This window comes from Biomphalaria glabrata, chromosome 7 (assembly GCF_947242115.1).
Source record: "Biomphalaria glabrata chromosome 7, xgBioGlab47.1, whole genome shotgun sequence".
NCBI lineage: Eukaryota > Metazoa > Mollusca > Gastropoda > Planorbidae > Biomphalaria > Biomphalaria glabrata.
Genome location: NC_074717.1, coordinates 37,617,901 through 37,633,582, shown reverse-complemented (window position 1 = coordinate 37,633,582; position 15,682 = coordinate 37,617,901). Strand labels below are relative to the sequence as shown.

Here is a 15,682-nt window from a genome sequence, read left to right as displayed (position 1 = left end):
CCATTCTCAGCGTTTTTGTGGAAGAGACCCGCAGCCAAGGGTCATCTCGTGAGCCGCTAATTGTAGCCACTAAATTTTCTCGTTTGATTGACCCTTTTGAGAGGGTGTAAAATATTTAAAACACATGATCATATAGCTTAACTTTGGCTAATGAAATATAAGAAAAAGGACATATTATTAAAATTAAATGCAAATAAAATGCAGTTTCATGTTTTTAAAATAAAATATTACCGATTAGAATAAGTATATTAATTCTAAAACAAATAATATTATTTTTACATATCTCATAATTTTAAAATTAAACTTAATATCACATTTGTCAAAAATCAAATCTTTACAGTAGTTCTGGAAGATATACAATATATATATATATATATATCAGATATACAAAGAATATTACAATGGAATATCGTAACCTCCCTTTACGTTATATAAATAGATTCGATCACAGACGTTTCTAAAACGTATAAGAGGATGTGAACCTTTGTCTATTATAATTACTCTAACTTCAATCAAGATATATTTTCTTTAACTTCAGTAAAAAAAATGTCTTCCTTAAGCCAGAAGCTCCAACTTTAAATTTTATTGTTTGGGCTAGTCACCGCTAGTGTCTTGTGACTCTCTGATCGGCTAACTGCAGGAAAACAAAATCAGCACATGATATACCAAGCAAAACTTCTATAATGTTTCCAATGACATGCGTCTCAAATGGTACCCCGTCAAAATGTCGTCATTTCATGTTTTCATATCTTATAGAAATCCGCGCTAGTTTGTCTTGCGCTATTTTGTCGGGAAATTTCGCGCTACTTTGTCGGCGCTATTTTGTCCGCACTTTTGTTTCGGGTCACCGTCTCAAATAGCCTCTGTCCACCAGTCCAACTCATGCTTCCGCTTGTGGCTCCGATATTAGGCCGTGGAACTGTTACGCTAATACATTTCTAAATTTCCAAGCCCAATGTTTTTACATAATTAGACACAAGACTATGTCGAAAAATTTACTGATGTTAAAGTGTCACATGATGTACGCGTCCCAAGAGAAGTGCAAACAGGTACTTGACTTACACATTAGCTTCTCATTTAAGTCTCTTCACAGAAAAGTAAACATTTAAGAAGAAGAGGGAGTTAATATGGAGAACACAATTTTGTTTTTTCTTCCCGCTAAGTAAACATTCAGTTTGAAAACATATATAAAAGGGGAAAGTATGTTTTGGGGTCCACAAATCAATTCTGTTTTGTCAATAATTTTCAAGCCTCTCGTGGAGTCTGCTTTTTCCGCCTATTGCTGAATTTAAATGACAGTATTACTTACTGTCACAGGTAGTTCTTTATTCGAGTGTTAAAAATATGAAGATGACTTGAGGCTACTATAGTGTTGTGTTGCTGAGACAATGCTCTTTTAGTACTTTGTCTATTGAATAACTTTTATCTCTGATCTTTATTAAACACTCAATGAACATCCTGTGAGCCGGAGATTCATATATAGACTCAAAATATCTTTAAAAATTCAAATAATAAAGATCCCTTAATTCAAATACAAAAACTTATATTCCGGAACTAGGAATCACTCACAATATACATAATGTACAAAATGAAACAGTACAAGTTGAATATAATTATGATTTTTTTTAAAAAAAGATTTCTTTTGGTCAATTTAATATTAGTAATTCAATCAACATAAAAGTTGTAACAGAATTTATAAGCTCGATCCTAAGATACGTTTTAGCTCTTGATTAAACAAAACATATATTAGAATACACTGGCCTAACGGGAGTTGTTGCGATGTCATTGAAAGTTCAAAGAAATAATGGGGGGGGGGGTGGTACGGCCAAATTTATTATGTGACCATTTGCAAGATGCAAGCAGAAAATAAACACTGTAAAACCATCATGGAACAAATGAACGGGCGAAGAATGTGGCTAATTGCTAGTAAATCATAAAGCTGCCCATGATAGTTTTTCGCGCATCATTAACATAATATTATATTAAGAGTAGCAGCCAACATAAAAAAAAAAAACTGTTAAAATATCTGTTCACTTCCTGTATAACATTACACACACACACACACGTAGAAAAAGGGCTCGCTTCTACAGTCGGTTGCAACAAGCGGGAAAAAAAAATTGCCACAACTGAGTCGGAGTAAAGACGACGCACTTTGACCCCACCCACTTCACGCTTGGCGCAGACGTTTTGGGACACTACATATTCACGAGTTATTACCTCCCCTCCGTGGTCCTTTTCTTGTCTAACATTGGCTAATGCAGAAGCTAAGCAGTGTGCACGTGTTTGTCTGTGTGCGTGTGTGTTCGAGAAGAGAGTGACGTGCTACGTTTGAAAATATCAAAAGTTGAAAAACACTCGCGGAACAAAAGATGTTCTGCGCTGTGGAGTTTATGGATCAACTTATAAAGCTGTTAATGTGTTACACTCTATAAAATGGTTAATCCTAGGACATAGGTAGAGAGAAATATATCTATTGGATCTAGATCTAGATCTACAAGTATAAATCTAGATAGAGATCTAGATATAGTGTGATAGACAGATGTATCGTTTTCATTCAGTGTGAAATAACTACAAAGCATGTCTTGTTTTTTGGCGTAATTTTTTTCGGGATCTTGGCTTCGTTTGGATTGTTCTGTCTGACCCATTCGGAATGTTTGGATAATCTTCGCACTTGATCTGGGTATGTAGATCTTTTGCTGTATTTATTTTTGTCTATTTAGCGCGGGATTTTTGCTCTTGTCGTCTGCCCTTGTATTTGTTGATCATGTTTTTGCTGGGAATGTCTCCATATGTGACATTTTCATTTTGGCACGCGTGTGCTTAATAACAGTTGAAATAGATCTAGAATCTAACGAGATGATAAATCTCTACTCTATCTTTATAAATCTCTATCTTTATAAATTTAGATCTTGACTAGTTTTATCAACTTGGTCTAGATATCTAGATCTAGATCTAGTTTTTATAAATATAAATCTTTATTCTATATCTTTATAGATTGTGATCTAGATGTAGATCTAGATCTATATAGATCAAAGTCTGGCTTAAACTTATGATAAAAACTTACGACGCTCTGAAGCTTTATGAAAGCCATTTAGAGTCAATTTAAATCTAATCTAGAGTCTAGATCTTGAACTAATTCTTAGGGATAAAATATAAGTACATGTCCTGGTGATGTTTGTGTCTTCTCAGTGTGAGACATCATGATTGAATATGTCCATGGGGTTTTTTGAAGCTGAGATGTCCATGTGTCATTGGGGGTGGGGGTGTTGTGATAAGAACTCTGACAAGAACTTTAAAAGGAAGGAAGTGCTAATATGTTTATATGACGTCATTATTTGTTGTGAATGTTGAAAGGATGTGACGTAATAAATCGATGTCTTTCAATATCTACGTATATCAACACAAAGTCTCTGTTAACTAACTCTTATGTTGAATGAACCTCATTCACCAATCGTAAACAAACAACATTTGGCCACGTGGTTCTCTATCTCTTCTATACAAATTACGTCATACACAGGCTGTCACGTGACAGTTTTTCCCATTGTTTTATCAATATTATCACGTGGCTAAATGTTGTTTGTTAACAATTGGTGAATGAGCTCCATTGTCTACAATAATTTATTTCTCTGCTAAAAATAAAAGATGTGTTAAAATTTTGAAATGTGTTTGATCTGGAAATCTAAAATAATTTCTTGCAATCTGTACAGGGCACGTCACTCTATGTCTTAGTCACTTTTTGTATGTGCGTTGAAAGCCTTGCCATATTATTTGTATTACTAAACAGACTTTATGACGCCTGACGCATATTCTTGTGTCATTCATGCTAATAACAAATTTAAATTCTATATACTTCGGCGCCTTCTCTTGTCACAGATCTAGATCTAAATCTTGTTATAAAGATGCAAATTTGACGTCCAAAACAACAAAACTGGTTTAGTTTGAAAAAAAAAGTTTTTAGTCTCTGAATTTAAATGGCAACAATAGAAATGTGCACACAAAAAAAACGGCCGAACTCAAAGTGAACAGCAGCGACGGCTTAATGCCCTCTGACCACATCCTCGATTAACTTCATGTATTCGTGAAATATTTTCTATAATGCTGCTCAATTTAACCCCAGGAAATATCGTCTGATGGGGGATGGGGGAGACCCATCAATGGACACCATTCACATCACCAACGGCCCATTCCACTAATCCATTGACAATACAAAGTCAAATTCCAACTCACGAAACTATGCATACAAATTACAAATTATATTCTGAAGTGAAATATAAAAAAAAATACTTCTTTTAAGATCAAAGTTTAAATTGAGTGAAATAGTATTCATTATCTGGAATCGCTCATGTAATTAATTCTTAATAGATGTTAAAAAAAAAAAAAAGTCACCTTTCAGACCTTGAGATCTATAGGGCAGATAATGTAAAGGTCATCTGTTTCTGTGGCCCACGGATAACGAGGGTGTCATGTGGCCAACAAAAAGACCAACCACCTTTACTTTTCCCCAACTAATGAGCTAAATGGACACGAAGATCCCGAAATAAAAAAAATCATTCATCAGGATTCGAACCCAGTACCCCAGTTCGGAATCCAAGTGCTTAACGCTCAGCCACCCGCGATCTTGACTAACAGTAATAAATGTGTGCGATCGGAAATATTTGTATTAATTAATTTTTGCTTAGCGCAAATTTCATGTCTATAGCATGCTCAGTGCACTAATGTCCAGTCATTTTGCGGACCGGTGTGTATGTGTGTGTGTGGGGGGGAGGATGAGATGGGGGATCGGGAATGTTTCCGTGCTACCTTATCCAAAGCAGTTTTTAAAACAATTTGCTGAAGTCTGAAATCGAATTCTAGCCTCCATCCGCCTATAGGCCTACATTTCCTCGTCTAATGTCAGGTACCCATTAGAGCTGGGTCGACTCAGAGGTGCCCAAAGATCCCTAAATTGAAAAGCCCAGTCTTCACCAGGATTCGAACCCGGGAGCCTTGGTTCGGAAGCCAAGCGCTTTACCGCTCACTCACCGCGCCTCACATCTTAATTTAGCAAGCTACAAAATATCACAAGATCGGATTTCCTCAATATTTTCTAGTTTTGGTGATCTAAAGGTAACGACGGAGGGATGGACAGATAGACAACACAAAACTAAGGACGGCTTTTCTCCTTAAGGGATCGCTAAAAAAAACAACAACAAGCTTTTCAAGAATATGGAAAAAAATCTCAAAGAAAAGGGCATTTGAAATTACTATCTATTTACATTATTGAGAAATCATATATACAGGTGGATTCAATAAGAATGCACCAACAGGATAAAAGCCTTACTCGGAATGCCCAAAACTGGTCAGGATGGGGGCACCGCCACACTGGCATTTCAGGGTTGGAAAGTATCTGAATGAAAACGTGCTTGAGAGATTGGAAGAGGTGCTGAAGACCTTGCTGTCTGCGCTTGGCCTGCCAGAGTCCCCCGACCTCACTGTGTAAGACACGAAGGATCGAATGATAGCTGCAATAAACACAACAGACGGGATATCCTGAAACGCCTTTGGGAGGAATCTTCAGATTGGTTGTTGTCCGTGCCGCCAGGGGTGGTCACTTGTAAGACATGAAAAGTTGTGTCCAGTGAGGTAACGATTGTTTTTTTTTATTTTTTGAGATGTAGCGCCATGGCTTCGGCACATTCGTTTTTATTCATCCTGTATTTAAGTTCAGTACGATAAGAACAAATGCCTCGGTTCATTCACACAAGACACATTACGTTACACTTCAGTTGACATGTAAATAACACTAAGTATTGTTAGTGTACATAGCTACTACACTTAAGAATGGAATTTTATTTTGTGCTACCAAAAGACTTGCTAGGGTAAGATAGGAAAATTCAAGTATTTGGTTAGAGATTAAAGGGGAAGTAACGCTAGAAACTGATTAAAATTAGAGCAGAACACTGACGACATATTTCCCTTGTGCAGAAGAAATAACTTCTTGTTGATTTAGGGTCTGATTGTTCAAGCAGCTATGCAGGACTCACCTCATGTTTAAATCGCCATGATATATATATATATATATATATATATATATATATATATTTAATTTCCTGGCATTTAATATGATTACCCACCTAGAAAAAACAAGAAAACTTTATAGTCTCCACTGTTTTGGCTGCTTTGCAGCTATAACCCAAAAATTAGAAAGTAGCTCCGGGCAAAATTCACGAACCGCTGACCCATTATTAGCAGACAGCCCACAGTGCTACATTCTTGCATCTCCAGCGACTCTGCTGATCCTAAACTGTTTCGTTTTTTTCGCCATTCCTCTGACCAAACAGTTGCGTGAAAGGGGAGGGGGTAGAGTTAACTTTGTGGCCGACAACGTTCCCTACAATTTCTTATGCCTTAGGCCAGGGGTTCTCAACCTGTGGATCGCGACACCCTTGGGGGTCGATTGACGATTTGCCAGGGGTCGCCTAAGACCATTGAAAATATGGATTGTTATTGTCTATTGCTGTATGTGTGTGTGTGTGAGTAGGGGTCGCGGCAGAGTGGGGGATTGTAAAAAGGGGTCGCCGAGCATAAAAGGTTGAGAACAGCTGCCTTAGGCCATCAGTGCAGCATCCTGAGGTGAACCATAATCGTATGAATGAAGTCGGCCAACAATATGGAAAATTTTTGGTTTGGGATGAAATGTTTACAATATTTCACTTATCGTTGCTGTGAAATTAATTAATTGTAAACATGAAATGATTGTAAGGATATAATTAATCTCTGGAGTTACTTGTTTTAACTTAAGCTGTCTCTTTGAAGAATGATCTTTTGAAATTATAACATCGTATAGGGCAAGTACTGACTGGCTTATTGTGTATTAAATATTAGCTAGGAATAGGACGAAAAGGTGAGTTTCAATAAATCCCTGTGAGTGAAGCGTGAGGACATTTGTTTTTCAAGTAAAGCTTCCAGATAACCAACAGCCCTGGTGATTTGGTGTGCCTCGGGAGAATATCTAGCGACAATGTGGTCCACATGGAGCAACAAGTTTCTGCAGCACACACACATACACACACTCCAACTCACATTTACACGTTAAGTTTTAATCTGACTGTAAATGCCAAAGGGGTCAAAACAGATGCAGAGATATTGGGACAGCTTACTGAGGCAGAGGCTGGCGGCTCCTCACTGGAGGTAGGTTAAGCCTCTAACGATTATGGTGGATTAGAAAGCTGTATCTTGAGGATGCTTCAGTAATGCGTCACTCGTGTAGCGGGGTGGTCGTCAACGAATGGGGATTTGTAAGGGAAATTGAAGATATTGAAGAAAACAAAAAGATAGTATAATGCATATTAAGGTTATGTCATTAACTCCTGTTCAAAAGTAATCTAACTTTGTTGAATGCTTGTTGTGATCTGTTTGGGAAAAGGCGCAAAAGACTTATCTTATCTTCCGGGAAGCCAAACTGAAGAGAGTATTTTTCTCCAAATCTTTTCTAAGGGAAAAGTTGTCATCAATGTCAGACATAAAGGATCTCTATTGAAAGAGAAATTGTGTCAACAAAACGATTTCAATTTCTTTTTCTTTCTTTTTTCCCTACAGCTCATTGATATTAAATAAACAAAAAAAAAACAACCCAGCAGACATAGAGCAGACCGAGGCTGACTGAGGCTTTGTAACACGCGGAATGGCATGAAATATTTATTATTTCTTGTTGAGTGGTCAAAGTTTATCATGAATGAAGAGAGGGGCAATTTGTTACCGAGACCAAACGTTATAGACGACCTGAACACTGACCTGCAACGTCACAACTCGTGGGCAGTGTAGACAAATAGCGAGACGGCGAGAGACTGTTGAGCTTTGCACAGGAAAAAAAAGAGACATACGGAAAGCATGCAATTTTTTTAAAAAAAGGAGCTGGGCAAGAACTGCATATTTACAGCCATATCTATCTATCTATCTATCTATCTATCTATCTATCTATCTATCTATCTATCTATCTATCTATCTATCTATCTGTCTGTCTGTCTGTCTGTCTGTCTGTCTGTCTGTCTGTCTGTCTGTCTGTCTGTCTGTCTGTCTGTCTGTCTGTCTGTCTGTCTGTCTACATATAATAAATACATTATACACACATATTAATTAATTATTTGTCAATTTTTATATTGATTTTGCCAGGGACATTGAATAATTGTGCAAACTTTCAACTTAATTTGTGTATAGACGTTACACTATCCTAAACAATGATACCCTGAGGCATAAATTCCCTAATTGTATGTGACAGTACCAGAGCGTTATGAAAGTTTAATGTCCAAAAAAAAAAAAGAAAGGGAAAGGGGCATCAGCCTAGGTTTGCATCCTGAATCCACCTCGCATACACCCCCCATGCTCTGCTTCCTGCCACCCTGGCTCCATAAAGCAAAGTGTTATTAACTTATTTACGTATTTATTAGATGCATTCTTAAACTTCCTTCTTGCCTTCTGACATGTTATACTAACAACGTCGCCTGCTCTTCCCAAAGGGGGGAAACTCCCGAACGTGGAGCAAATGCTAATTGCGGGCCTTCCTTGACGCAGTGTATTCTCGAAGCAATTAGTCAGGTACATCCACGTTTAGCAATTTATTACAACAGAAAGTGCAGGGTCGAAAGTGCAGGGTCGAAAGTGCAGGAACGTTTTTAAGTTTTTATAATTTCTACGTAAATACAGTTTTCATATCCTGCCGCAACTCGCTGTGGAGGCTTCTACCATAGAGTTATAGCTTTTATCTTCTTTTTCATTGGAGAGTTGTACATTTATCAGTTTGACCATCAACAGTGACTTTCAACTTACTATCTGGCTGATGCTTGGTATATCATAGCAAAAAAAAAAATTAAATCCTCAAAAATAAACCCTTTGTCCACTTTTTGGCTTTTGATAAAGGGTATTACTAGTTACATTCCCGTCGACAGGAAGGTTGAGCTTTAGAGAGTGTGGACTGCTGGAGAATGTGTGTGTGTGTGATCAAGAAGGAAACCAAAGAAAGAAATTGACAGAGAGAGAGGGATGTGAGAGAGAGAGAAAAAAAAAGCAAGAGAGAGAAAAGGGTGGAGAAAGAGAGAGAGAGAGAGAGAGAGAGAGAACGACAGATAGTAAAAGAGACAGAGAACTAGAGAGAAAGAAAGAAGTAGAGAGAGAAAATAAAATATCAGAAAGTGAGGAGGTCAAAAAAAGTACAAGAAGTAACAAAATAAATAAAAAAAGTATATTTAAAACAAAAAAGAAAGTGAGATTGAAAATTTGTATTGTCATCATCATCCTCATCTTTCCTTTGAGTTCCTCATGTAACATAGGGCCTCAGCAAAAACACGCCACTCTCCACGGTCTCTTGCTAGCAATATCTTTGAATACTGAAGGATTAATGTCCATTGAGGTTATCATTCTAAATAATCAATTACCAGTAATTAATTAACTAATTGTTGCTTTTTTTTTATTATTATTGATTCATGTCTTGTCTATGGCAATAAATAATTGTGCAAAGTTTCAATTTGATTTGTGATTGAGTGTAGGAGAAATAACGTGTAGGCCTACAAACCTTTTACCAGACAAACAGACAGATTGACTTCATATAAGCTTTGTAAAAAAAATGTCACTCCTGTTACTGGCTAATCTCAATAGTTGGTATTATTGTGTTATTTTTAAAACTATGTGTATACTATGAGAGTGTGTATAGGAGTGTAAATGAATCGTGTGTTTTCTATAGTGTGTCAGTGCGCTTGTAACACACATGATAGACTCATACGGACTTTATTTATGTGCTAGTAGACTAGACACTCCACGACCTAGATATATATATATAATCTTGTAAAGCCACCTGTTTTTCTGAGCCTACCCCCGTCACCTCCCATAGAAGAAAATTACAGACGCCAAGAAGACGTGTCATCGGGGGCGTTTTCCATGTCTGCTTATGAACTGCTCAAATGACCTTTACCAATAAATCTGTGCCACTGGTGTAGATGTTTTGGTTTAAAAAATAACTGTTTTTATGACAAGGTAGACAGTTGACTTAATGTATTCTTGTCCTATTCTAAACTGTAATGGATGAGAGGGCCAAGGGTTGATTAAATGCAGTGGCGTAGATCTGACGTTCCGTTAAAGAGTACATCATTAAAGAAGTATAGTCCCTGGGATTTATTTCGCGATGTCCTTTAAAGCTGCATACTTTAACAAGACTCTGGCCCAAAAACCTTCTTATAGAAGGAAATCTACATGAAGAACTGCCTGATCTGGAAACCACTGCCCTGTTCATTTCAGATTTAGGATTACTGATATTCAGATATAAATCCTGAACATGAACAAGCAAACAAAAAAAAAATACTTTTATAAAAGCTTATATTAAGTGTATCAGTTAGTTTGGATCAGTCATGTAATTGAATTTGTACAAAGTCTCAGACGGCAATCTATAAAGGGGACTAATTCAGCTTATACAACCAATTAAGTCAAGAACTATTTCTTCCTCTTGTTTGAGATATCAAACAAAGTAATTGATTACCAATTGTTAATTAACTAATTGGTTAATTTTTTATATATTGATTTTTGTGTTGTCAGGTAAAAGAAATAATTGTGCGAAATTTCATCTTGATTCGAGAGTTTGGGTGTCGGAGAAATAACGTGTACAACATTTGGACCAGTCAGACAGACAGACAGACAGACAGACGTACAGTAGATATAAACTTTTAAACATGAGAACGAAGTAGAATGTCAGTGACTTCTTTCCCCTAGCAAAGGCACGCTTCTGTCCTATTTTTTTTTAATGTGTACGAAATAATCCAGCGGTTACGTCATGTCGCATATGTCACAGTGACTTTTGGATGACCTGAATGTGTAGACATAAGTGATTGAATGGGATCGGTCAAACTAAATTCAAAACACGGCTTACACGGGCACAGACACTCACACGCTCGTCTCACACTTTCACTCACGCGAGACACACACCCAACACACACACCGAAACATTTCACAGCGCCAACCACCATCACATCACCCCCCTCCCCCCACCACCAGTCACAGTGTTAAGTTTAAAACACAAACTCCAGACACTCCCGCACCTTTTTTTCCTTCTTTTTTTTTTAGTCAGGGGAGAGAATAAAACGAGTCAAGTAGTCATGGGAAGAGAACTCGTCTCGTAACATCTTGTTGTAAAACGTAGATCAGCGTATATCTAGATCTATTGCTTACAAAGTGATTAACATGTGCCACACTCACTACCGGCCCTACTTGCTCTCGTTTAGCTAGTACTTCCAAATAGACATCACTGGTCTGACGGCCTCTTACTAGGCCAGTGAAATGTTGCTTTTTCACAAAGCTTTTCTCAACTCTGTCTGTCTGGTAAAAAATGTGCACACATTATTTCTCCCACACCCATTCTCAAATCAAGCTGAAACTTCGCACAATTATTCATTGACATAGACAAGACATGAATCAATAAAAAAAAACGTTACCAATTAGACAATATAAATGGCTTCCAGCATATATTGAGTTAGAAGGCAGTGATAAAAGCAAACAAACTGGTCATATATTGAAGAACGAACTAGCAAGTGAAAATCTCCCTCTACCCAGAAGAAATGATAAAATAATAAGAGTTTATAATAAAAGAGAGTTGAACCAGCTCACATCCCAATTATTAGACATGACTAGCGCATAATTTTTCGACTCAGAACCGGACACAACAGAATGAGATAACATATGTTCTGGGAGTTAAAGGTCGGGACGAGCGAAACCTGCCCTTTGGAGCATCACCAGAGAATGCTGACCATGTCCTTACAAGCTGCAAACTATATCAAGAGACACAAAGGCACATTCCTCGTTCCATATGCTATTTGTACAAATGCTCCTTCTTCTCTAGTGCTATTAGAGCATGGAATGGGTTGCCTGAGCCAGCCAGGAAAACCAATGACTTGGCAGAATTTAAGTCATTGGTAAACATGCATGACTAGATGCATGATGCGTAAGACGTAATAATCTTCTTTTTTTGAAGAATCGTCTGTATTGTATGAGATAAGATAAGCGGCCCGAAGAACACTCTGGCCCCAAAGCCCTTCTATAGACGAAAAACTATACGGAAGGCTTCCTGATCTGTAAGCCTCTGCGCGGTTCATTTTAGATATATGATTACTGATCTGGACCCTCCGAGAGAACTGTAAAATGAGAATAGACAAACCAAACAGCAACTGTTCATTACTGGTCATTCATTGTTTTCATTAAATTTGTTGGGTTTAAATAATTGGTTACGCTATTTCTCCCTCACACATTCTCCTATCAAGTTGATACTTTAAACAATTATTTTTTGTACCTAACAAAACATGAATCAATAATCAAAAATACTCAATTAGTCTATTAGGTATTGGTAATTAATTATTTTGTTTGATATTGAGTAAGGGAAATATACATTATTGGTAGATAAAGTTTTAAGGACAAAGTTCTTCCCCTTTATATAAGCTTTGTTGTTGTTTTTTATAGGATTTTTTTATTTTTCTCGTTTAATGTCAAGTAAAACGCGCCTCCTAGATATTTTCCAAAATAAATCAATAGTAATATAATAGCAAGTAATATAAAAAATAGTATTTAAAAATCCATTCTCTTTTATAAAGCTGATAGTAATCTGTAATTTCTCTCTTTTTTTTTATTTATTGTGATGCTTCATTATTGCAAGGAGACTTTCCAGTGAGCATTGCACAGGCAAGTTCTTCTATTGACAGCCATGCTACAAAGTCCTGTGGACTGGAACCTCTACTTAAGACGGTTCCCCAAAATGTCCATGGAGTGTCTATTTATTTGTTCAACCTTTTATTGATTACAAAGAAACATTTGAGGCAAGTTCATAAAACAAAACAAAAACATAAACCAAATTTTATCTCATGATGATTTTTTTGTGGAAAATTATAATGATCAAACTAGAGTTTTTTCTGTGTTACCAATAGTGTTATTTTTTACCCAAAGATAATACCCGCCCACCCAGTTTCCTGTCAGTTTCCAACTTTTTGAACTAGAGGGAATTGCAAAAATCACCAAGAAGAAAATCCCTTCCAAGAAAAAAAAAAGATAATTAGTCTGGGTGCCTATCTTGATTTATCTTCTTTGTCATCAGCTAACTATTGGCTGCTTGGAAACCTTTAGCTCTATCAGTTAACTATTGGCTGTCTGTAGACCTTTAGCTGTATGCTCAACACTTCACATAAAGAAAACATTATCATTAGCTGAAGATTGCTCACGAAGACCTGTATTTGAATTACATATTCTCTCTTCTGAGGGTTGATTTAAATATTCATTTAAACAAAAAAACAACAACAAAAAAAAAACACACTAAATCGTCTAATTAGTATGTACCAATGGAACACAGCTACCTTATCTTAATACGTAATGCCCTTATCATATCACAAATCTAAAGGGAGACACACATTGAATGGACCAAAGTAATCACTGCTTAAAGGCAAAGTGTCCTTGTTTACTGTAAAACAGAATAAAACATCTTGGAGATGATAACGTTTCAGAGGTGTAACCAAAGTCATTGAACCCAACAGAAAAAAATCTCTGCTACACAAACAATGATCCCAAGCCTCCAGTAGAGCCCATTATCGACCTAGTCTGAAAAGCCAGATTTTAAAGTAATGAATGCTCATGATTAACACTAATGATATGTCTCATACTTTTAAAATGATACTTGAAAGGGACAAAAATATGCCTGTCTCTCTCTCCTACAAAGAATTATAATTGATTAATAGCCATCGAAGTTTTAAAAGCCAATATCATGGATTTCTTTTTTTTTTTGTCGAATGAAGGTGTAAAGCAGAATTTTTTTGTGTGTGCAAAACTTATATAAACGCACTCTGTCTGTCTGGCCTAAAGTTTGTACACGTTATTTCTCCGACACCTAATCTCGGATCAAGCTGAAATTTTGCATAATTATTTCTTTTACCTGACAACACAAGAATCAATAAAAACAATTTAAACCAATAAGTTAATTAACTATTGGTAATAAATTACTTTGTTTGGTATCTCAAACAAGGCGAAGAAATTGTACTTGACTGAAGTGGTGATGTAAGCTGAATTACTCCCCTTGATATTAGGGCTACCGTCTCAGGCTTAGTGAAAACAAACATGAACTTGAAACAATAGAAAAGGAAAACTCTACAATCTTCCATGTTGATAAACTCTTTGCTAGCAAAGTGGTTACCGCGTTGGCTTGAGAAGCCGGAGAAGGATATAGCCCACAAATTCGAATTCAGGTCGCCCTCCCCCCCCCCTTTTTTTTTTCTTTATTTTTATAAACGCTTTTTTTAATTTGAAGTCTAGATCTATTACAAATTTAATTACATGATTGATAGAAACAAATGATACAGCTATTCTTAATATAAGCTTATTTTATTTTTTTTTACAATGTATTTTTGTATGTGTTTCTTGTTTTAAGTATATAATAATTATTGTCTACGCAAACTGAAACAGCTTCAGTCTTTTTTTTTGTAAGTCTCAAATCCACTTATTTTTGTTTCAATTCTTTATCTGCATTTTTTATGTAGTCTCTCTTAGTGTGGGAGTAAGTAACTAATGTACGATTTCACTCTTGCTATACATTGTTAGCCTTACATTCCCGATTGGAGCATTATCAGTTAAAAATTCCAATAAAGATATTTATGCACTTTGTTTTCATATTCTAGTTTGATCAACACAATTTCAACAACGACAATTTCTGTTATTTAAGATAAGGTTCCGCTGTCGCCTCATCGACTTGGCTAATTTTTACAAGAATATTGGAATGGTCTAATACTCTAATAGTCTAATATTGGAATGGTCTAATATTGGAATGGACTGAATCTTAAAAGTGCTTGCATTGTGCAGTTCACACAAACGCCGACACCCCCCCCCCACACACACACACAGTCTAAAAAGTTGATTATAATTGGATTTGTTTGAACTACAATTTCCCGTGCTACTGTAGTTCTTAAGTGATTGGTGTTGTAGTGATCTGGAATCGATCCTCCCACTAGCTGCTTTCCTGTTTTTTAACCGCAATTTTTTGCCGCATTCATGATAACATTGGTTTATGTATACGAGGCGGCCGGCATTTAGGGATTAGTCTTTTAGTACTTAGTGGATTAGCAATAGCTCAGTGTGGCTTTTATCTCTTGTGGTCCTATAACACTCTCTCTAAGCGTAACGGAAACAAACGATTAAAAAAAAATTACAGTTTTTACTACATTGCTGTTATTTTGATAATTTTTATGTGCTCTGATATTTGGTAACAAACAAACTATTCTTTGTTGTTTTTATTGAGTTTCACTGAACAGCTCCATGATTAAGTCTAGTAGTGTTTTTTTAAATAAATTATTCAAAACTATCCAACCTATTTGGCGACCATTTTCTCAAGTACATATAATAATTCTTCTCGCCTTCGTCAGTTGGAAATTTTGCATGGCGCTGTCTCGGGTGATTCTGTTCGCGTTTATCAGATTTGAACATATATATCGTTAATTTGTTTATTTTTTTCATTCTCTTATCACCACAACGTTTTAGTACACAGTGTATCTGTTTCAGTATTTGCAGCTAACAAAAGCAGGGTTAAACAAGTCATACAAGAATGTTGTTGTCTCCTTTCACGTTGAATTAGGTAATAGGAATGACTGACTTAAAACAAAACAAACAAAAAACAGCCTCATTTAGTACAATGTCGTTT

At 36.4% G+C, this 15,682-nt stretch overlaps 1 protein-coding gene across 1 annotated transcript in view; it reads left to right on the top strand.

Moving 5' to 3' along the window:
- The first annotated feature begins 2,246 nt into the window (after positions 1-2,246).
- The window catches only part of LOC106068995 (inositol 1,4,5-trisphosphate receptor-like), a 132,313-nt gene continuing 118,877 nt past the window's right edge, over positions 2,247-15,682 (top strand). Inside the window, exon 1 of the mRNA XM_056035022.1 lies at positions 2,247-2,680. The gene's annotated coding sequence lies outside the window, so the exon portion shown is untranslated. The remainder of the gene's footprint in view (positions 2,681-15,682) is intronic.